General features: G+C 39.5%; 2 long non-coding RNA genes across 2 annotated transcripts in view; one reads left to right on the forward strand and one right to left on the reverse strand.

Moving 5' to 3' along the window:
• LOC309658613 overlaps window positions 1-13,460 on the forward strand; it is a 33,224-nt gene extending 19,764 nt beyond the window's left edge. Inside the window, exons 1-2 of the long non-coding RNA XR_014262318.1 lie at window positions 1-8,706; window positions 9,473-13,460. The exon at window positions 1-8,706 is cut by the window's left edge and continues 19,764 nt beyond it. This is a non-coding gene — a long non-coding RNA (uncharacterized lncRNA). The remainder of the gene's footprint in view (window positions 8,707-9,472) is intronic.
• The window catches only part of LOC309658605, a 153,377-nt gene that overhangs the window by 46,398 nt on the left and 83,686 nt on the right, over window positions 1-23,293 (reverse strand). The window lies entirely within an intron of this gene.

Below are 23,293 nucleotides of genomic sequence, written 5' to 3' on the forward strand. Positions count from 1 at the left end.
TAGGCATAGACTTGTAGGATCTCAGACTACAATATGGATGATGTTTTCCTGAAATTTGGCACAGAAACCGGATTTCTGAAATACCTCATTACTCTAGTTGGACATATGCTGAAAGTGTCATTCTGCTAAAAGCAGAGCATCTGGTAAATTTTTGACTTGTTGACAATTTCATAGTTTAGAAGTTAGAAGAAGCAATGAGGAAAATTTCTACTTGATTCCCAATTCTGACCAGCAAAGAACTGGCTAGTGATGTGAAAATGATAGGAATTTTGGCAGAAATTGACACCATCATCTTGAAATTGGTGATAGCAAAGGAAGATTTAGTGGTCAGGGACATATTAAAGTTTGTCAAAGCAAGTTTGTATAAATTCAGAGAAATAAAATACATTACAGAGTAGTAGATGGGTTTTGGGGTGTCCACCTCAACAATGGTCTATTTTTCTAGGACCTTTATCCATCAATGACCCCATCACTGACTGCATCCATCAATGGCTTGAGACCAAGAGATCACCCTGGGATACTATGTTTACAGCCCATAACCTGGAGCAGGGATGACCTCTAACCCAAAGCCAGCTAATCCATGGGATAGCTCACTGTGAGCTTTTAGTTGGTACACTAGAGCTGAAAGGTCATGGAGAATTAGAGGCAGATTCTGTAATATAGTGAGCCAAAGTCAATCCTTGCTGAAGTTATAGGGGAACTGAGATTGAGAGTAAGCCAGGAAAATTCATTTGTAAAGAGAAGAAGGGAACAGATGGCACATGGCAGTGAGGTGTAGAAATGTGAGAGAGAAAGATGTGAGCTAGAATGCAAGATTCTACAAGGATAGAATCTTTGTATGTTTGGTTTACTGATACAGATTTCAATAAATATGTATTGACTGGGAAGGAGGGTGAGAGAGAGATATTTGAACCTTAGTTCCTGACTCTTAAGTTCCAAGTTTAAGGCTCTATGAGGCCCAGCTGGGCTTTGCTTTATGCCTGTGGTTGTCTGTGTTTGTGAAATGAGGTCTTATCAATAACGACCTGTCTTTTTGGTTTTTGTTTGTTTTTTTAATTTGAGCTGGTTAGAGTAGGTATTTGTCCTTTGTAATCAAAGAGACTGATGTGTCTAGACATGTCCAAAGACTGTAAAAGTGAATACACAGTCTAGATTGTCCCTTTAAGGCCCCTCCTCTCAGTCTCAGCTAACCAAAATCTTTCTGTCTCATGGCAGAAGCTTCAGGAAGCCTTTTACCAATATGGAATCATCTGCACTCTGCTAAGCAAGACATTCTTGGTGGTCAGTAGCCTAATCATAGTTCTTTTAAATAATTTTTCCCGTGTCTCTTCCCAGTTGAGGTTCTGCTCCTCAGAAAGCATTCGTATAATTTTATTTTCCCAAGTCTTTGATCAGAAACTGTGTATTTACTGAACTTATTTTTTAATCCTTTCTCCATCTCAAATGGAATAATACAGAAAACCACAATTTTACCATTGCAAGTCTTCAAAGTCCAAGTGAGTTAGTCTATGTTAGTGACACCAGAGCTAGGCAACCCGGAATCCCAGGTTCTAGAGCACAGTTGGGAGTATCATCCCACTTATCACTGAAGAATCCATATCCTCTCTTGGAATGTAGCAAGAGGGGAAGCCAATGTGATTATACTATTCTCCAACCTTTTCACTAAACTCTTGGATTGTGTTACTCGGTGATAACCAAGTTTGCGGACATTTCTTATTGTGAAAAATGTGAAAGTAATTGACCCTTTTCCTAATATGTCTTCTTACTATAGGCCAAAAGCTTGTACTCACGGAGAAAATGCAAACTGGGAAATGGGCCTCAATTTCCACATCTGCAAAATGGGGATATCGGCCTAGTTGATGATATCTAAAATTTCTTCATTTCTGATTATTTTATACAATGTATTGAAACCAAATAAGATGAAATAGCAAATGGAAAGTGGAGGGTTTAGCCCCAGTGGGTATGGTCTACCCAGGTCTATCATGATTTGAACCAGATGGATTTAATTTATTTGGGAAGGAAGCAGCCTGCTGATCAGAGCAGCTGATGTTTTCTTCATGGGATCTTTTTAAAAAGCTGAAGAAGTGACAAACTGAAATGTCTAAATCTGGTTTGACAGGCTCAGAGATTTTGAGGCTGAACCATGTTACAGGTCTCTGTCAAGATACACTGGGAAAACCAATGGGAAAAGAATCAGCCTATTTGTAGTGATCTGCAATTCCCATTCAGATTCTTGTTTCCCCAGTGAGAACTCTGACCTCTTCAGAGCCAACCTGGTGGGGGTGTATAAAAGAGTGCTCAGTTTTTTTGATTTGTCCAGCTTCGTGCTTTGTCACAGGCATTTCACAGCTACTGTCTGAAAAGGAATCTATCTCTTTATGGTAATATACAGCTGCTGCTGTCACCATATGATCTATTTTCCTTTCAAAACCCCGTTTGCTCTACAGTGTATAGAAACTGACATTAGAAGAGGTGGTATCATCTTGACCCTCCAGTCATCTGAATAGAACAGAATCAAGTCTGTTTTCTCTGTCCTTTTTCTCTTCCTCCTTCCTGAATTCACTTTCTACCTTCCTTCCTCTTTACCTACTTGTTATCAGCATATATGGCCCAGGACTCCTTGTAAGAGTTCTTGAAAGAGAAATCCCATTTCTTTAAAAAGACATTTTAAGGGAGAAATTGGGCAAGCAGGGAATTAAAAGACTGTTTACCAGGTGGAAGTATTGATAAAATGAAGTAGGTTGCCATACTCTGGTTGGCCCAATCCTCTTAACGTTAGGAAGCCTAGGGACTGAACACAAAGATCTAGGTGTGTTTGGTAGGTTTCTCTTGGCATTGGGATGTTCACTAGTTGGAAAATCCTACAGGCGACTCCCATTTCCACTCAGTATACCATAGATGTGTCCTTGACATCCAAACCTTGACACCAACTCTCCTCCAACCCAGCTCATTTTAAATGGATGCACTGCCCCTTACCAAATCCCAAAGGCTCTGGGTTCCAAAGGAGCCAATGTCAAGGCAAGGGTAGTCAGCTCGGATCCAAATCCTAAGAGACAATTGGAGCCCTGCACACTTGTGACCGACATGAGGAACCACTGGATGGCACTGTGGGTCCATGCAAATGTGTATGGAAGGACATTTGTCTTTCTTTTAAAAAGGCTGTTTAGCCTTGACAGGTAATTTGGCACATTTTGAGTTGAAATGTGCCAAATGATTTGGCAAATATTTCACTTACTTCTGAAAATAGGCACACCTGCTGTTCTGGTCGTTAGGCAAGGGAGGAGGGTAGCTTTCCCCCTATCCCCATGTTGTTGCTAATTTCAGAACCTGAAACAAGATTTTGGTCAAGGATACATGGCCCAACCTCATTGGTTGGTACCATAAGTGTGGTACCACGTTTTAAAGGAATAGAAAAAGTTTAGCGTTTCTTATGAAACCAATCTCTTCAGTCTAAAGGGAGCATCTTTTCATCTCATCAGTGTTGTTCATCCTGCTAGTCACTGGCTCATCTGGCTCATGACCAGATGGAATGGGGTTTGGTTCAAGAGCTATGTCTCCTACTGGTTCACCAACCACGAGCATCTAGGAAAATTTGTTTCCAAACTTTCTGAAGAATTCTTTGCCCAATATTTAGTTTGTTTAATAGCAAGAAAAGCTAAGCAACATGAGAACGTCTCACAAGGGACATCTGAGCTGCCTCTTGGCCGTCATGAAACCACTGCTTTGCAGAAAATCATGGTGACATTCACAGTGGACATTCCCATTTCCACTGGAGAACACTGATGACAGGTGAGGCATCACTAAGACAAGCTGAATGTTAGGCCAAGTTCCTGGTGCACTAGCTTTTAACTCCACCTCCCGTTTATTTGCTAGCTACTCAAGAGAGCGTACCAGGATGCATCTGAGTAAAAATGGTGTTATTAATGGTATAACCTTGACTTGATCTAATTTTTAAATGGTTAAACATTTGCAAACCTAATTATCGTAGCTAACATATCTGACAATGACTTGGGACCACTTTCCAAGTGGTCAAAACATACACTGGGTTTAGCACAGGTACGTTAGAGAGGAGAGATTCACAATTCTCATTCTTGAATATTGTCTTGTTATCACTTATTGACTAATAAAAGGCATATCTAATTGTGTCAAGTCCACTCCTGTGTGGAAGTACATCAAAGGCCTATGGTATTAGGGACTCTTTCTGAATTCACAGACTTGCCTTCTAGTCCCAGGTCTTTCAACACCAGCTTTGTGACATTAGGTGAATCATTAACCCTCTAACCTGTTTTCCTACCTGAGCATGAGGAAAGAAGGCAGTTTAGATGAGCTTGTATGGCTACAAAATAGTGAAATCTTATTTAGTGTAGGCAGCTCCAACAAATAGAATAAAACTTCAGTATATGATAGACTGATATGTGGCAATAGTAAAATAGGAGGGTGCATAAAATTTAAACTACTTACCAATTTTCTTGAACAAAATAAATAGCAGTGTAGCGAGATGAAGAAACTCTTGTAGTAATAAGATAGTCTATGGAAAAGAATGTATTTCTGTTTAATAATATGTTGTTGCCTTTTGCACTTATCTTAAGAGTTTCAGTAAAGATAGTTCATAAGTTGTTGTTTTGATCTATAGATTTCTGTTTCTTACCCATTCTTCTGTATCATGGTGCTACAGTTTGTTTCCAGGCCTGGCTGGATGAAGAACATCATGGAGGTTGTAGGTGACCTTGACAAGACAGGTTTCTGTGACTGGATGGGGCAAAAGCCCAATTTGAGTAGGTTGAGGAGGAATGGGAGACAAAGAGGGGTGACATCAAGTATAGACACTCATATGAGGAGTTTGCTATAAGATGGGCAAAGAAAAGGCTTGTAGCTGATGCATGGAATCCAGGGAGGGGTTTTTATGTTTGTTTTTTTTTAAATAGGAGGACAGACATTCTAAGATTCATCACATACAGGAAGAATTCTTGGATACACTCAGTCCCAGACACATCTGGAGTTCACACCGAAAGATTGAGATCTGGTTGTAGATCTTGAACTCTTACTTATTGAATGGAGATCAAAGCTATCTGCTGCTATTCTATCCCTTGAAGCAGAGTTTTCAGGGTTTCCAGAGAGCTGATAGAAAAGGGCTCAGGAGCACTCCTTTATCCTGCCAAATTAGCAGGGGTTTGTTTAACAGATTATTTCAGAACTGGGAGATAGTATCATCCAGTCTCCTCATTAAACTGATTGAGGAACCTGAGGCTCAGATGAATTAGATCTTGAGATTTGCCTTCAGAGCGGTTGCTCGCTAAGGATTAAGAAAATGGCTTTGGGGCCAGAAATCCTAGGTTTGAGTCCCAACTCGGCCACCACTTATTGGCTATGTGACCTCAAGCAAGTTATTCTCAGTTTTCTCATCAGTTAAATGAGAGGATTGTGTGGTATTTCACAAATAAACATACTAAGGGGACCTTTTCTTGTAGGGTTGCTGTGAAAATAAACTGAGATAAGTCAAGTAAAGTGCTTAGTACAATACCAAGTATGTGGTCACAATAAACATTAATATTATTCTTGCCATTATATGAGCATTTGTATGCATGGGAATGATACAATATAAACTTGCATGCAAAAATGTTTTTTTTAAATGTTACGGGGATTTCTACAAAAAGAATGTAATAAACACTAAAGAAGACCCACAGGCTACATTGTTTAGTCTATTCCTTGTTAAAGCATATGCCCTGCTGTAGTCACCGTTTTCAAAGATTATTACTCATGATTGACTCAAGTCTAGGTTCCCTTTAAAAAGTGTCTGTTTGGCTAGCTGATGTAGAACCAGTATCTCCTGGGTAAAAACTCCTGAGTTGCCTACCTATTGTCTGCATGCTGTCTCATTTCTCTTTTCTCTTTTTTTATTTCTCTTTTCCTGCTGGCTTTCTCTTTTGAAGCCAACCACTGGTTTAAATAAAGCTGGATGTGGTTGAGGGCTGCCAGGTGGCTGACGGGAGCAATAGCCAATCCTCTTTCAACAGCTTCAGAGTTGGCTCGATAGGAATGAAACAAGAGAGATGTGAATGCGAGGCAGAAAACGGGAAGCGGGCAGCCCTTCCCATCCCTCCCCAGTTCCTGGATGTGTGCTGAACAGAACTGTTTGTCTCTAGCAGGCCTGCCAAGCACGGTCCAGCTTCTGTCAGAGCCATTGCGTAGGCATCTACCTTTGTTGTCATCCCTTAGACCAGCCACTGTGAAGTTATCAGAGATTCTGTTTGTAATAGTCAAAGTAGCTTGGAATGTTTGTTGCCTCTTTTGGGGATCAACTTTTTTCTTCTTTTTTTTTTTTAACAAGTTCCCAGCCACCACTTTGCTTAACCTCATTTCCTATGTTGGTTTTCTTCTCACTGGAGATGAGCAGCACAAGCCTGAATGAAAACCAACATAAGAGCACAGGTTAATTGGAGTCTGAGAGGATCAGAACACTTGAAGCCTGGCTTGATAAACCCCCACAGGGTTTGGAAATGAGTCTGATGGGAACCAAAAAAACGAATCTGGTTTCCATTGCCCCAGGGGTCTATTTACCAACTTTCTATACTAATCCCTGGACTATAACTGAATGCTTAGTTTTAAATAAACAATATGTTTATGCCTCCACTTTACATAATATTATTGTAAGAAGGGTAACTACATGAAGAAATGCAAAAGAAAAAATTTATAGTCTCTCTAGCTACTGATGTAAGCTGTAATATAGTAGGAAAAAGTAAGAAGGTTGTTTTGGTTTTTCTTGCTTGAACTGACATATATTTATGTTTTTCTTTTTCTCATTTAAATATATTGAAAAGTGTTATACCATCTTTTAGCCTTGTCTACTGCATGCTTCCTATTTTTTTTTTAACATTTCTAAAACTTACTTTCCTGAAAAAAATGTTGTTTCCCAGTAAAGAGAAGGTATTCTAAGCTTCAAGCAGTGAGAAATTTGATGAGAAACTTATTGGAGGCTATCACAACATGAACAGGAACTACCAGCCTGAGCTGTTGGGTAATGGGAAATAGAACCTTTAGTCTCTCAGCTGAATTTTGGCTCTGAATATAATGACACAAAGTCATTACCCCCTGAAGGTCCATGGTCTTCAGGGAAATGAGTGTATAGTGGTTTCAGCTCTGTCCCTAACAGCTCAGAGTCTCCATCAGTCTGGATGCCATTACAATTAGAGTTAATTGTCACGAATGCAGCCAAGAACCAGGATTGAATGAGATGGGAGAGTGAGCTACTTTGCCTGTACTGCTAAAGGTGGTCCCTGAGCACCTAAGGACTGTTCTTCTCCTAGGCTGTTGCAAACCTGTGTTGGAAATTTAGACAAAATGAACGGAAGGCGTGAAAATATCTATTCATATGTTTAGTTACAAAGCCTTGCTTTTCACACAGAATAATGTTTTAATAGCAGGTGTCATTTCAAATTATGTTTGATTAAAGTCCCATCTGTGTTCAATCCACAGAAGAGGGAATCAGCTACTCCACTTCCAGTGAGAATCAAGTATCTCCTTTGGAGGGTACCATTAAGTCTGAGTTCTTTCAAATGGTAGATTTATTTTTAAAATGGCTATCCAGGCAACAAGAAGTCAACGCTGTCTCTTCAGAAGAGCCTCCATTGGAGAGTTTTTAAAATTGACTTTAGTTGGACATTTTAGAGGCATGGTTTGTTCATTTCCTTGTTTATTGTAGGTTGTGTTTAAGCCTCAAATAGCAACAATGGTGTAGTTTTAGAATAAAAGGGGCAACTAAATATAAACAGTAGATAGAAATAACCCTAGCCTCTTTTCTTCACATATTTATAAAAGATATTTCCTTCTCTTTAACCTTATCCTAAATACCATGAGGGATCTTGGATAACTTCTTTTCCGATTGAAGTTTCTAAATTGGTGACATGCAATTACCTTCTCCATATTCACACTGCTGAATAAGCTGAATTTTAAAATTATACACTTGTAGCTGGTTGAAATCTTCTCTAAGTATAAAATGGATGTTAAATGTCTTGAGAGTTGATTTTAAGATGTTTAAATCTTTGCTCTCCTGACAGGCAAAACTAGTCTTACTGGAAAACTCTTAAGAAAGATTACTGCTATGTGGACCATTTTCTGATCTTTGGAACTTTCCCCTGATTGTATTGCATGTTCTTGTTCCAGTGTCATTGGGTGAACTCTTACCAGTGGGGAAATCTGGCTATGTTCATAGTCTGAGAACCTGAGACTTGAGTTTGAAAGTAGCCAGGTAATGGGGATGAGGTGGATGGGAATCTATGATGTTGGTAACATGCTTGGTGATCTCGTTAATTTTTAGGTTATCTGTAAGACAGCCTGATATAATTGGGTAAATTCCAGTACGTTTAATACAAGGGCTTGAGATATAGCAGACATTGAGTCATTCATTTTTTTTTGTTGCTGTTGTTTTTTGTTTTTGTTTTACCTGCCCAGTTGTGAAAAGTGAAATCATCCCTTGGAGAACTGTCTGAAAGTGACATGAGCTCCCATATCTTACCCTCAACAAGTCAGCCAGGGTGAACTGGCTGGGACTTAAGGAAGAGGTGGTGATGTCGATGAGAGTAGTCATTGCTGATCTGAAGATATGCAAACAGATACTCAGCAGAGAGTGAGTCGGGCAGGCGAGGCTGGAGGGAAGCCTTGGATTTGGAAGTTAGAAAGATGCAGGAAATAGAGACGCCATAGATTTGGGTAAGTTCATCCATAAAGCACACAGAAAGGAAGAAGATCAGATGGCTGACAGTGGAGTCCTGGGGCACAGCAGCATTTTAGGGGAGTGCGAAAGAACCAATGTACGAAACTGAGAAGGAACAGCCATGTGAGGGAAAAGAATTAAGAGAGTATAGTGTCCCTGAAGCAAAAAAACTGAAACGAGAACAAAACAGTTTCAAGCAGGAAGATGCGGTCTACAGTGTCAACACTGCAGAGAAGCAAGATAAGGATGGAAGCATGTCCATTAGATATTCCAACAACGAGGCCATTAGTGACCTTAGGGCTGGGAAAGCAGGTTTTGTGGTGTAATGGGGCAGAAGCCACACTACAAAGTGTTAGAAATTAGTGGGAGGAGAGGAGGTTTGGCTGTGAATGGAAATAAGAAAAAACGAGATAATTTGAGTGGTATTTGGGATTTAAAATGTTTAGACATCTGTTAATTTTTGTATTTTAAGGAATTGAGAGGAGGCCTGAGATTTGTGTTTATACTAAAGGGTCCACAGCTTTAGTAGCAAAAGTGGAGGTTGAGTGTATAAGAAGGTGAGTCAGGGAGGGAGGTCCTGGAGGGAGGTGAGTGGTTGGGATTGTGACCGGATGGACTGAGGAGCCCCAGAGGTAAGAAGGAGCACCTAACCCATTGACTGGATTGGTTGGAGGGAAGAGAAGATATAAACTTAGACACATTTGTGGGAGAAGGTAGAAGAGGGTCCTATGCTGACTTTGTTTGTTTGTTTTTCCTGCAAAGAGAAGTTACGGTTTCTGAAGAGAATAGCGAGAAACTGGAGAGGAAGGAGATTTTAAAGGAGGTTAAACTCTGCAATTGCCATCACAGGGAATGGGAGAGGAACTAACTAAATAGATGAAGGTAAGGACTTTTATTTGAGTAGTGTATCTGTGGCTAAATCAGCTAATTTGATTGGAGATACCGATATCAATTAACTTTATTTTGTTTCCCAAACACAGAATGCACAATGTCACAAATGTGTGTTGTTGAATAAAAGAGAGAAGAAAATGAGAGACTAAAGAAAGCTCTAGAGCATTTGGGAGGGGGAGGGGAGCAGGTAGAAGACAAAAAATAGCTTAAGAAGGTATTTTGCATCCTAATGATATTCAGCATGCATATCTTCCTCCGGCAAATCATTAGTTTCATCTAGTATTTGAAGCACAGTTTACGGTCATCACTACAGTTGGACTTTCTGCAAAATTGTAATATTACCCCAAACTGTATAGTTTTCCATTATTTTGAGTATACCTCCCTACCCCCCATCACCCCCACCAAATCCCACATAAAAAATCACTCTTACCATTTTGACTTTGGTGACCAGATGAACTTGTTTATTACATGATTCTTCAAAATGGCTTAGCCACTTTGGTCCTTGTAGTATTAAGAGGATATTTTTACATATTTGGTTAAATTTGAACCTTTGTTAGAATTTTTGTGTATTTTCAACTGTTAGGGCTTTTTTTTTTTTTTAGTGTTATTGTGATGGAGGGACTTCAGTTTTCTTCACTTAGGATAAAGAGTGACTCATGATGAGAACATCTCTTTCCTTCTAAAGGCCTTCGTCATGTGGCTAATACTACTTACTTATATTTTCAATCACTTTTTGCATGTTCTCTTTAAAATTTCTGGAAGACCAAAGTGACTTTAAAAACAAAAGCGAAAGCAAAGACAAATCACTTTTCCTACTTTCTTTTCTTTATACAATCTTGATACTAGAAGTGCCTTCACACCAACGCTGAGTGAAGCTTTCTGTTTAAGTTATTATTCTCAAGATAAAGTAGGGAAAGTGGCATTGAACTAATCCATTCTTCAAAACATCTTAACATTATAAGCAGAGCAAAGTGGTACAAAATGTATTCAGCCTCACGGATTTCTCTAGATTGTAACCAGAATAGAAAATGGCAGAATGTATTAATTCCTAAGATAAAATTATAATGAGAACAGAAAATGGTGCGAGATGAATTAATGTAGTGGCAGGTTTCTGTCTGCAGAGCACGGCGCTCTCTAAATACCACATTGCAGCACTTTGTCGTCAGCTTCTCTCTTGTAATCTATATTTTAAAGATGCTCTAAAGATAAAGCTAGACCATATTCATCTCTGGGAGCACTGCCACAGCGCTCTGGACACGAAATGGCCCCAGGGAAGCAGTGAATGGACTTACCTTGCAGGAACAAAGGAGATTTAAGTTAGATAGCAGTGAGATTTTTATTATTGCAAACTTATACTGACATGCTTCCTTCAATAGCAGATCATCTTTAAGTCTGTCACTCCAAGAAAAACGTAGTTGAAGAGGTTGTGGTTATAAGAGAAGAATTTGCTCTTTGTCCAAAAAAAAAAAACCAAAAAAAAATCTTCACATTTTACAATGTATAAAGAATTACTTGGTGTTTTCTCTCACTGCTGCCTGCTGCTTGGGGGTCCAGGCTTTAAACAGGAATGACCACCTTTTGTCTGGGGTGATTTCTCAAATGGATACTGCTCAAAGTATGTGTCTGAAGCTGGATTATTTTTTCCAGTATCTCTTATCCATATTATAAATATCCTTATTAATAGATCCAGTGTGTTTTTGAGGAGAGAGTTAGTAATGCAGATGAATATTGTTGTAATGTACCTGCGGTGTCATTCAGATGCGTATTTTTAGAACTTTGTACTGTTCAGTGAAGGCAAATGTGTCTCAATAATAGGCATCTGAGACTCAACAGCTTCAAACACTTCAAAGGTGACTCTGACTCCAGAAGCCACAGTGGAAAACCTCGAGTGGCTATACTAGAACTTTGAAAGGTTTAATAATGGTTGTCCCACATAGCTTTGCATCCTCCAAAACCTGATCTGATTGCAAATTTTTAATCAGGAAATCTGGTCTTTGAATCAGAACGGCTTTGCCGATTTGAGTGGCAGCAATATTGCTTTTGTTTTGAATTTTCATGATGCAGGAAATTTGAATCCAAATTTTTCCCTCTATGCATTCATACTGCTGCACAGGGCATGGCTAGGTTATCCAAACTATGAATTAGAGTTTTTAATAACATTGGAGTAAGGCATTAGCTGTACCGTCTTATCATGGCTTGTTGCGATTTCAGAGGAAATCTGCCAACTCTTTGATAATAAGCAAGAGTGAATTGTGAATTACCAGAATGTGCTAACCCCAAGTGATATTGTAACCCAGGATTAAGCACTTTTTATTTTCTCTTTTCACAAATTAGCTTCCAAGACATATCTGTGACATAACCTGGTGACAGTGACTGTACCTTTCTGGGAAAAATTCTTATATTGCCCCTACCCACTTTTGGCCCTGCCCCTGAACAGCCAGGCGTCCTTACCTTAGAAGTAGCTTGGAAATAAAGCTGTTTAATTCTTTTTAGCCCTCTGACCTGTCTCTAAAGATTCAACCAATAGTATGGTAGCTCTTTTAATATTTCATTAAAAGGAAGAGAGACTCAGAGAATAAAAACCCGAGATTGCCTTACTGCTTTAAGTTTTGAGAAATTGAAACCTTTAAGTAAATAGTTCTTTTGAGCTTGCGTTTTGGAAACCAGAGTAAATCTAGCTGCCTCTTTTTTCTGGAGAAATTTAACCTAAAATATGTTCTCCCCACTGTTTGTATAGCCAGTACATGTAACATTTGCACTTTCTTTTAAAACCATAATAAGGAGAATTAAAACCCTATGATTAAGCATTTAACATAAAATTAAAGGGCCATGGTTACCCATTAGGAAAGTATTACGTACCTAAAATTCAGTCGGATGTCAAATAGACTTCTTTCTTTCTGTACAAATTGCAGTTCATAGATTCGACATTTCTGCTTATCCTCTTTCTTTTTTCAGGCATGGTATATATTTTATTTATATCTGCAGCATTTTAGGGTGGGATGACAAATTTTGGCAAGTTTAGCATGGTCTGGGCTTTCAATTCCCTGCAGGAATTCCAATTCTCCTCTGCTCACCTGAGTTTCTTTAGGCTGAACAGAGAGTGGTATATAATAGGCATGAGGTGACTGCAATAAATTGGCCTGCCTGCATGAAGCTTACAGGCTAGAAGGGAAGGCACAATTCAGAAACAAACCTTTGCACATATAAGGACTTTATATATGCTGAAAGAACTGTAAAATTTTAACAGGAAAGGTTGAATATTTGGAAACAGAACTCAGGGTAGATCTTAATCTTCTGGTATTTTCCATGATAGATTAATCCAGGTAGATTAAAATAAAAATCATAAAGAGAAAACAAAAGGTGAATATTTACCTGTACTATGTATGGGGAAGGACTGTTTACATTTGAAAACAGGAGAAAAGTTAATACAAGGAAAGAAATAAATTTAAATAATTTTTTAAAACTCAGTTAAAAATAAATACAATTAAGAAACAGACAAGAGGGCTTCCCTGGTGGCGCAGTGGTTGAGAGTCTGCCTGCCGATGCAGGGGACACGGGTTCGAGCCCTGGCCTGGGAGGATCCCACATGCCGCGGAGCAACTAGGCCCGTGAGCCACAATTGCTGAGTCTGTGCGTCTGGAGCCTGTGCTCTGCACCAAGAGAGGCCACGATAGTGAGAGGCCCGCGCACCGCGATGAAGAGTGGCCCCCACTTGCCGCAACTAGAGAGAGCCCTCGGACAGAAACGAAGACCCAACACAGCCATAAATAAAATAAATAAATAAAAATAAAAAAATAAACAGGAGCTGTTGTTTAAAAAAAAAAAAAAAAGAAACAGACAAGAAACAAGAGCATTTGCCACAATAGTGAACAAGGTCCTAACTACTTATTATATCAAGAGTTCATACAAATCAATATGCAAACAAGACTACAACAAGTAAATGGGCAAAGGGAACAGATAAATACAAAAGATGGAAGTTCAGGGTCCAAAGCAAAAACAGCATTTAACTTCACAAATGTGCAAATAAATACAATGTAAAGCTATAGTAAGTTACCACTAAATAGCAAAAATTACAACAGAGGCAATATTTGGTGATAGCATGAGTAGAATGAGGTGGGCACTTCATATCTTGTTGATGAGAATGGCCACTGATGGGGCCCTTCTGGACATCAGTTTGACACATTGAAAAATACTGTATTCTTTGTGTCCACAGTATACTGCTAGGTGAAAAAAGCAAATTACAAAACAGTTTTTAATAATATGGTCCCATTGTTTTAGAAAGAAGGGAAAAAAGGAATAATGTAAGAAGGGAAGAAAGGGATAATGTAAGAAAGAAAGAAGGAAGGAAGGAAGGATAAAAGGGAGGGAGGAAGGAAGGAAAGAAAGAAAGAAGTAATTGTGTGTGTATGCAGAAACAAATAGTGGTAATTTTGTTTTCTTTTTTAAATGTCAGCTTTTTTTTTGGTTTGTTTTTGCCATGAGTCTGTATTGCAATCAGAAAAGAGAATGAAAATATCTTTAAAAAGAGGAACAAATTTGTAAAAAGTGTTCATATCCTTTGACTCACCAGCTCCCCATTTAGTAAATCATCCAAAAGAAAAGGCAAAAATGTAGACAAAGATTTATGTACAAATACGTGTTTAAATATGAAAACAACATCAGGAGACTGTTTAAATAAATTCTGGAACATCCAAAAGATAGACCATTATGCAGCTGTTATAAATTATATGTCAGAAGGATTTTCAGTGATATGGTAAAATACATTTGACAAATTTTAAGCAAACAGAATATAACAAAACAGGATTTAAAATTATATAAGAAGAATGATTCTGACCTCAAAAAATGTGAAAAAGACTAGGGAAAAAAAATACACCAAAATGTTAATGGTGGTTGCCCCTGGGTACATTAATTGTGGAGGACTTCTGTTTTCTTCTTTGTCTTTTGCTATGCTTAAAAAAATTACTACCGGGACTTCCCTGGTGGCACAGTGGTTAAGAATCTGCCTGCCAATGCAGGGGACACGGGTTTGATCCCTGGTTCGGGAAGATCCCACATGCTGCAGAGCAACTAAGCCTGCACGCCACAACTACTGAAGCCCACCCGCCTAGAGCTGGTGCTCCACCACAAGAGAAGCCACCGCAATGAGAAGCCTGCGTACCACAATGAAGAGTAGCCCTAGCTCGCCACAACTGGAGAAAGCCTGCGCACAGCAATGAAGACCCAACACAGCCAAAAAAAAAAAAGTTACTACCTTTTTTTCTTGGGCATTCTCATGGGTTTATTCTTCCAAATGAACTGGAACAAAAGTCATGTTCACGATCCATTTTATAGATCAAAAGAGATCACCCTCTAGGTCCCAATTTAATCATTTATTTTGTCTCTGAATAACTCTTCACTCTCAAAATCAAATCCGTCTTCAAGGGATAGAGGATATTTTTATTTTTAAGGGCTATCAGACTAAAAAGATTGTTCCAGAAGAAGTTGTTATCACACGGAATTAAACTATAGTATCAGAAAAAATACATACATTATAACCTTACAAGGTAACTGATTGAAGGGCAGTTCATGTGTTCAGTTCTGATTTGCTTCCTAAAAACAAAGCGAATTATATATTCAGCTACATGGCAAATCATTCTTCCTTTCTGAGCCTCAGTTGTTTGTCTGTAATCTGTATTATGGGGACTGTAACACCCATGTCTTGGAATCATGAATATCTACTTGCTTTGCCTCCATTCTCCCTCTGTAGGGCCACACTAACCCTAAAACACAAAGAGCATGTGCAGAACAGGTACTTTTAATTATGGCTACTGTTTATTAATCGCTTTCAGGTGCCAAAAGCACTTAGTCTTCACAATGACCAGGTGTGGCAAGTATTGTAATCATCTCACTTTATGTGTATTTATTCAAGGTGGGCACATATTTATTGATGACCTACGTTGGGTGAGCACTGGCCTCCCACGGGTAAACTTGAAGCCAAAGAGACAGTGGTTCCAGTGCATGGTAGAATGGGAGACACACTGCAAAGCAGGAAACAAACTGTGAATGGGTAATACCAAGTTGAGAAGGCCGCCAAGAAGGCAGCCAACCAGGGTTGCAATGGAGAATAGCAAGAAAAGCCTCTTTCAATCAGGTCTTCAGGGAAGGTTGGTCTGAGAAGAAACTTTTCAATCTCAGACTTAAAAAATGAAAAAGAGCCAGCATCTTGCAGAGCTGGGAGACAAACATTCCAGGCAAAGGAAACTGAGACTCAGAGAGGTACAGGAAGGGCACAAAGTCACACAGCAACTGCAGAGTAAGCCAAGATTTGAAACACTAATGCCAGATGCCAAACTTCCCCCATGACGTTCTAATAGCTGTCATCAACCAGGCCAGTGTGGGGCTCACACACAGCAGGTCCTAAGAAAAATCAAGGCCTTGTTTGATCCTGAGTGGACGGGTGGCTGCTCAAGGCTGGGGCTCAACCTACAGCAATGCTTGTGAGTATGGGGAGAAGGGTTTATCGTCTTGGGCCCCCCCGTTGTGGAAGGGATGGGAATTTTATCCCATTGTCCTCCCCTTCCTTCCAGTTCTCCAACTCCAGCTCTGACAAAGCTGTTTTAATGAGTTCATTAAGGCTCCTTTGTCTTAGTCCACCTTCGAGCTGGGGCCTTTATAGGTGGGGGTGTGTTGGTGCCTAGGCTGGGCTGAAGCAAATGCCAAGGGGCAGAAAAAGGGCAGGCCAGCAGGGATTTTGGGGGCCGGGAGGGATTGAATTTACCTTTCAGATGTCACCTCCTCCTAGAGGCCTTCCTTGTCCGCCCTGGATAAAATAGTTGTTCCCAGATGCACCCTTCTTATCTTTCTCTGTTCCCTTCCCCTGCTTTGTTTTTCCTCTGGGTTTAGCCAAAACCCTGGCTCATAGTAGGCATTCAATTAATCTTTGTTGAATAAAACAGTTATTTGTGCTGTTCCATGTGAGAGGCATGGGGTTGGGCCTTTTATCACTACTTCCTTCCCACCCCACCCTCCGTCTCCCCAGTGGTGACCACCTCCTCATAATGACCCTAGGCTGCTTCCAAGCACTTTTCACCCTATAATTACTTACATGTCAAGGCTCAGAGAGTAAATTCTAAGAGAGCAGGACTGCTTGGTGATGCCGGCTGCTCCAGTGCACAGTGTCTTACATGAAGGGGGTGTAGGATAATCATTTGCTGAGTGCATGAATGAATAAATGAATGAGTGAATGAATGAGTGAGGCCCTTACCTGGGCTAGTAAAGGCCTCCCAGGGCTAAGCTGGGAAGCCTGCCTATGTGACTTTGAGATAATGCCTACTGCCCAGAACTCCGTAGGATTTTCCTTTTCTAAGCGGCTCTTATTTCACTCATACAGCTTTATTCTAAATTGTTCTGGAATTCCTCTTGAGTAAGTGGGTCTTAAACTTCAGAGCACAGAAGAATGACCAGGTAAATCCCAGAGCCCACCTTAGAGATAATGAATTAGTGGGGCTGTCCCGGGCTAAGGGAATCTAGTTGTTCACAATCCCCCAAATTACTACTTTTATAAGTGAAAAAGAACCTAGATCTTCCAATCCCCCAAATTAAGCTCTTTCCGCTATACCAGAGAATATAACAGTTTTCTTCAATAAAGGACTTTGCCTTACAGAAATGATACAGTATCTGAAAGGGATCATAAAAATCTGCCTGCCATTGGAAAAATGAAATTTTTTCCCAATAAGCAGCAGGCATCAGTGTCCCCCACGTACTTTGTCCAATGACACACTAGCTAGTTAATGTCCATTATTTAGAATGACATACTATACTACTAAACACAAGCAGCCAATAATCCATACTTGGGGCAGGGGAGGACATCATTTCTAAAAACACAGACTCCAGAAAGTCTGCTTTCCATAAATGATGTGCTAACTCTCAGAAGCAAGGATCGGTGGGCATCGCCACGTGCAGTACCTTGGATGACTGCATCGCTAGGTGCATTGAGTAATCACTAGATAAACATCTGAGCACCAGTTGCAAAAAGATACTCCTGTGGGTAGTAAAAAATGTTCTCTGTTTGCAAGTTGAGACTTACCCCTGTGTTTTGGAGATACCTGAATTGGTTTGGCTCTTTTCCAATTACAATCTGTTCGTAATCACCCAGGGTCTGTATCATCAGACTGTTATGAGGGAATTAATTCTTTCTATGTGACAGTTGTTAGTGTAATTCATGTCCTTGTTTTTAATTGCTGGATCAAATTACTTTGTAGATTATTTCATATTTCATCCCAAGAGGAAGGAATAGGAAAAATGCATAGTGCCTGTGGTGACTTATTTGTTTAGTCTAGCCAGAAAAAAAAAAAAGCAGAATTAAAAAGATCGACTTTCTAAACAAAATGGCTCTTCTCTATCCTTAGAGTATATTTTGGATGATTTTAGATGGAAAGTTAGCCTGAGTACATTCTTTCTGTTTAAACACTCTAGGAACTAAGTTTATTTTTATAACGGTTCTGCCAAAATAATGGCCATAAAGGTCACAAAGCAATATCTCCTAATAAATACCTTGGAAGGATTTACAATTCAATGCTCTTTCGTTAAAATAAGCACCTTGAAGATAAGAAATTAATGAGATTTAGAATAATTTATTAAGGAACACCTAATAGACTCTCGTGAGATTCAAATGTCAAGATGTTAAACACACACACACACACACACACACACACAAAAGAAACTTAGCAAATGCAAATTATATTGGGGGAAAAAAAGACAAAGAGTATTTGAAAAATCTTATAAATGTTTGTTTTTGCAGCACTGAAATTTAATTCTTGTATTTGAATACATACCCAGTAGACATTTCTTCCATTTTTCAGCCATAGCCACTAAATGCTTTTCACTCTAATGTTTAGAATCTCAGAAAGAATCAGTAACTATTTCTTAGGTGTCTTATGAGTTGAGAATTTACTTGTAGGCTTAAAGGGAGGAGAAAGCCCAGACAGGACAAGCTCACATAACTGAAAAGGTATAGAGAAAATTCATTGTTCTATTTATTCCTGCTTTGTGATGAGTTGAGTTGAGAGCAAAATGTATTTATAACAATGGGACACTTGAACTGTTGCTGTAACTGTCCAAGGCCAGACAACATTCACATTGCCTCGTAAATAGTCATCTTATAAAGCAGACCTAAGTGATAATCTAAAGAGGAATTATAGATCAGTGATCACTTAAAAGCAAGCAGCAGGGAAATTGATAAATACTGCCTGGCTGCCTGGCAAATAAAAAACCCAGTCATGATTAGAGAGGGAGCTGGAACTTGCTGATTACTGGGAAATTATGGCAACAGACAAATGAACAGTCCCACACACTTAGGGCAAAGGTACCTTGTAGTTCAGGTAACAATGTACTGTCAACATGGAAAGGTCCTTGAAAAAGGAGCTGAACCTGCTACTCTGAAAACAGAAGGCATATATACAGACACAGTGCTGAAAAGCTGGCAGCCCTAAATCAGTTTTCTCCACCAGAGTGCTGAATGTATTATCGTCGCTGTCATCTTTGAAAAGGGAAAAGAGATATCCATAAAAATAGATGTCTTTTCCACCACTGGTAGTAAAAAATGATTACAAAGAATTCTTGTGGTCACATATCTCTCATTATAAACCCAGTCCTTTCTAGTCTATTATAGAAAACCAAGATGGTTATATTGGTTTAAACATGGGTTCTATGGTTCTTATTTAAAATATGTTTTTTGTTTGCCTTTGTGTTGATCAAGAGAAGCAGGTTAGCTGTTACAGACTTAGTTAATTGATGGCTGTGGGTTTTCTTGCTATACTTGGGCCTCTGTAAAGCATGTCTCAATCGTTGAATTGGCTCAAATGCATGTAAATAAGTCTCTTCAGGAAAACAAGGGGTAGGCAATGAGTTGCAAGGACTGAATGTGGGGAGGATGCCACATCACCTTTGTGCTTCATACCAAGTTCATTTTGAGTCAAATAGAAAACCATCTGAGGACTTAAGAGCTGCTTATTTGTAATAATAACTTACCTGTTTGCAATGTATTAACGTTTGCAAGGCTAACTGACATACTGAGAACAACTCTGTGAAGTATGTGCTATTATCCCCCGTTATGAAAGGAGATTGAGGCTCAGAGAGGTTTGGGACTTGTCCACAGTACCAGAAATGGAGTTTCAGTTCCATCAGTTACCAACTCAGATTTTCTGATTCTAGCTTCCAGTTCCTTTCCCCCACTTTAGCTACAGTTAAAACATTATTTCCCCCAGTTTGATCTAAATGAAGACCTGTGGAAGAAAGTCAAGACCAGACATGTTATTCTTCCTATGGCTGTCTTTATCACAGACATTCATGGTTCAAATAAACAAGAGAATTAATTAATAATGATTAAGTGACAACATTAGGAAGAGAATACCTGCATACTTATAGGTGGGTCAACTTGCATACTTGAGGAAACAATTGTGAACTCAGAACTAGAAGAGTTGCAGGTATCAAGAGGATGATAATACTCCCTAGAACATTAAAACATGATAAAATATAAAATTACTAGTAAAAGGAGAGTCAGTGTGAGAGGTGGCCACCATATACAGATTTCAGTTTATTTTTGTATACTTGCTCCAAAAGGAGAGTCTTCTTTCAATTCTTAAAATATAAAAAAATTTTTAAAAATTTATTTAAGTATAGTTGATTTACAGTGTTGTGTTAATTTCTGCTGTCCAGCAAAGTGATTTATATATATATATATATATATATATATATATATATATATATATATATATATTCTTTTTCATATTCTTTTCCATTATGGTTTATCACAGGATATTCAATATAGTTCCCTGTGCTATACAGTAGGACCTGTTGTTTACCCATTCTGTATATAATAGTTTGCATCTGCTAATCCCAAACTCCCAGTCCTTCCTTCCCCTCCCTGCCCCCTTTGGCAACCACAAGTCTTTTCTCTATGTCTGTGAGTCTGTTTCTCTTTCATAGCTAAGTTTATTTGTGTCATATTTTAGATTCCACCTATAAGTGATATCATATGGTATTTGTCTTTCTCTTTCTGACTTCCTTTGCTTAGTAGGATAATCTCTAGGTCCATCCATATTGCTGCAAATGGCATTATTTCATTCTTTTTTATGGCTGAGTGATCTTCCATTGTATATATGTACCACATCTTCTTTATCCGTTCATCTGTTGATGGACATTTAGGTTGTTTCCATGTCTTGACTACTGTAAATAGTGCCACTATGAACATAGGGGTACATGTATCTTTTTTTTTTTTTTTTTTTTTGTACCCTGAGAGACATGTATCTTTTTGAATTATAGTTTTCTCCAGATATATGCCCAGGAGTGGGATTGCAGGATCATACGGTAGCTCTATTTTTAGTTTTTTGAGGAACCTCCACTCTATTTTCCATAGTGGCTACACCAATTTACATTCCCACCAACAGTGTAGGAGGGTTCCCTTTTCTCCACACCCTCTCCAGCATTTGTTATTTGTAGACTTTTTAAAAATTTTTAAATTTTTTGGCTGTGTCGGGTCTTAGTTGCGGCACGTGGGATCTTTCATTGTGGCGAGCGGGCTCTTTGTTGTGGCGTGCAGGCTCCAGAGCGCATGGGCTCAGTAGCTGCGGTGAGTGGGCTGTCTGTTGTGGTGCATGGGCTCCAGAGCGTGTGGGCTCAGTAGCTGCAGCACATAGGCTCTCTAGTTGTGGCACATGGGCTCCAGAGCACGTGGCCTCAGTAGTTGTGGCACTCTGGCTCTCTAGTTATGGCACACGAGCTCCAGAGTGCATGGTCTCTGTAGTTGTGGTGCATGGGCTTCAAGAGTACGTGGGCTTTGTAGTTGTGGCACACAGGATCTCTTGTTGTGGCGAGTGGGCTCAGTAGTTGCGGTGCACGGGCTTAGTTGACCCACTGCATGTGGGATCCTAATTCCCTGACCAGGGATTGAACCCGAGTCCCCTGCATTGGAAGGCAGATTCTTAACCACTGGACCACCAGGGAAGTCCTTTTGTAGGTGTTTTAATGATGGCCATTCTGACTGGTGTAAAGTGGTACCTCATTGTAGTTTTGATTTGCACTTCTCTAATAATTAGTGATGATGAGCATCTTTTCATGTTCCTGTTGGCTGTCCGTATGTCTTCTTTGGAGAAATGTCTATTTTGATCTTCTGCCCATTTTTTGATTGGATTGTTTGTTTTTTTGATATTGAGTTGTATGATCTGTTTGTATATTTTGGAAATTAAGCCTTTGTCGGTCACATCCTTTGCAAATATTTTCTCACAGTCCATAGGTTGTCTTTTCATTTTATTTATGGTTTCCTTTGCTGTGCAAAAGCTTGTAAGTTTGTTTAGGTCCCATTTTTTTTTTATTTTTGCTTTTATTTCTATTGCCTTGGGAGACTGACCTAAGAAAACATTGGTACAATTTACATCAGAGAATGTTTTGCCTGTGTTTTTTTCTAGGAGTTTTATGGTGTCAGGTCTTATATTTAAGTCAAAAGGAGAGTCTTTTTTTCAAAGCACTGTTATAATGATGAGTTATTTGTAGATATTTATGATAAGATTTCACATAAAGATGGACTTTGTGTTGATTATCTTTTGCTGTGTTACCAATCATGCAATGCTTAGTAGTTTAGAACAACTTCTATTTAATTTATGGAACAATTTCATGGGTTGGCTGGGATAACTGGGATTCCTGAAGTGACTCTTTTGGTTAGGATCAGCTTGGTTGGAGCTGGATGGTATAGGATGGCCTTATGTGTCCCATTTTTGGCAGATTGGTCTATGAGGGGCTCAGATGACTTGTCTCAGCTCCATGTAATCTCTCGTCCTTTAGTAGGCCAGCATAAATTTCTCCTCATATTAGTCTCAAAGTTTCAAAATGCAAGGAAGAGAGAGGGCAAGCCCTAATATGGAAATGCTTTCCAAGACTACACTTGTATTGTGCTTGCTAGGGGATTGGGGAGGTTTCTTTGGGAACAGACATCATGCTGAAACCTGAAGGATGAGTAGGAGTTAGACAGACTGAAGAAGAGTTTGGGTCCAGGGTGGAGGAAAGAGATTGTTAGGTATGAAACCCAGAGGAATCTGAGGAGAGAGTATCTGGTCTATTTCAGGAACTGAAACACTTTTCCTAGAGTTGAAACATGAGGAAAATGATAGGAAGTTGCAAGAGGTGAAGCTGGAGAGGAAGGCAAATGATATATGATGGAGAGGATTGAGGTTATATTTTAGGCACAATGGCAAACCACTGAAGGAATTTAAATATGGATATAGTAAAGTCAGGCCAATGCTCTAGAACAGGGGTCCCCAACCCCAGCGCCACAGACTGGTACTGGTCCGTGGCCTGTTAGGAACTGGGCCATGCAGCAGGAGGTGAGCAGCAGGTGAGTGAACGAAGCTTCATCTGTATTTACAGCTGCTCTCCATTGCTCACATTACCACCTGAGCTCCACCTCCTGTCAGATCAGTGGCACCTTTAGATTCTCATGGGAACACGAACCCTACTGTGAACTGCACATGTGAGGGATCTAGGTTGCGAGCTCCTTATGAGAATCTAACGCCTGATGATCTGAGGTAGGGCTGAGGCAGTGATGCTAGTGCTGGGGAGAGGCTGCAAATACAGATTATCATTAGCAGAGAGGTTTGACTGCACAGAGACCATAATAAATCAATTGCTTGCCGACTCAGATCAAAACCCTATCAGTGAGTG

Source organism: Balaenoptera physalus, assembly GCF_965194825.1.
Source record: "Balaenoptera physalus genome assembly, chromosome: 3".
Taxonomy (NCBI): domain Eukaryota; kingdom Metazoa; phylum Chordata; class Mammalia; order Artiodactyla; family Balaenopteridae; genus Balaenoptera; species Balaenoptera physalus.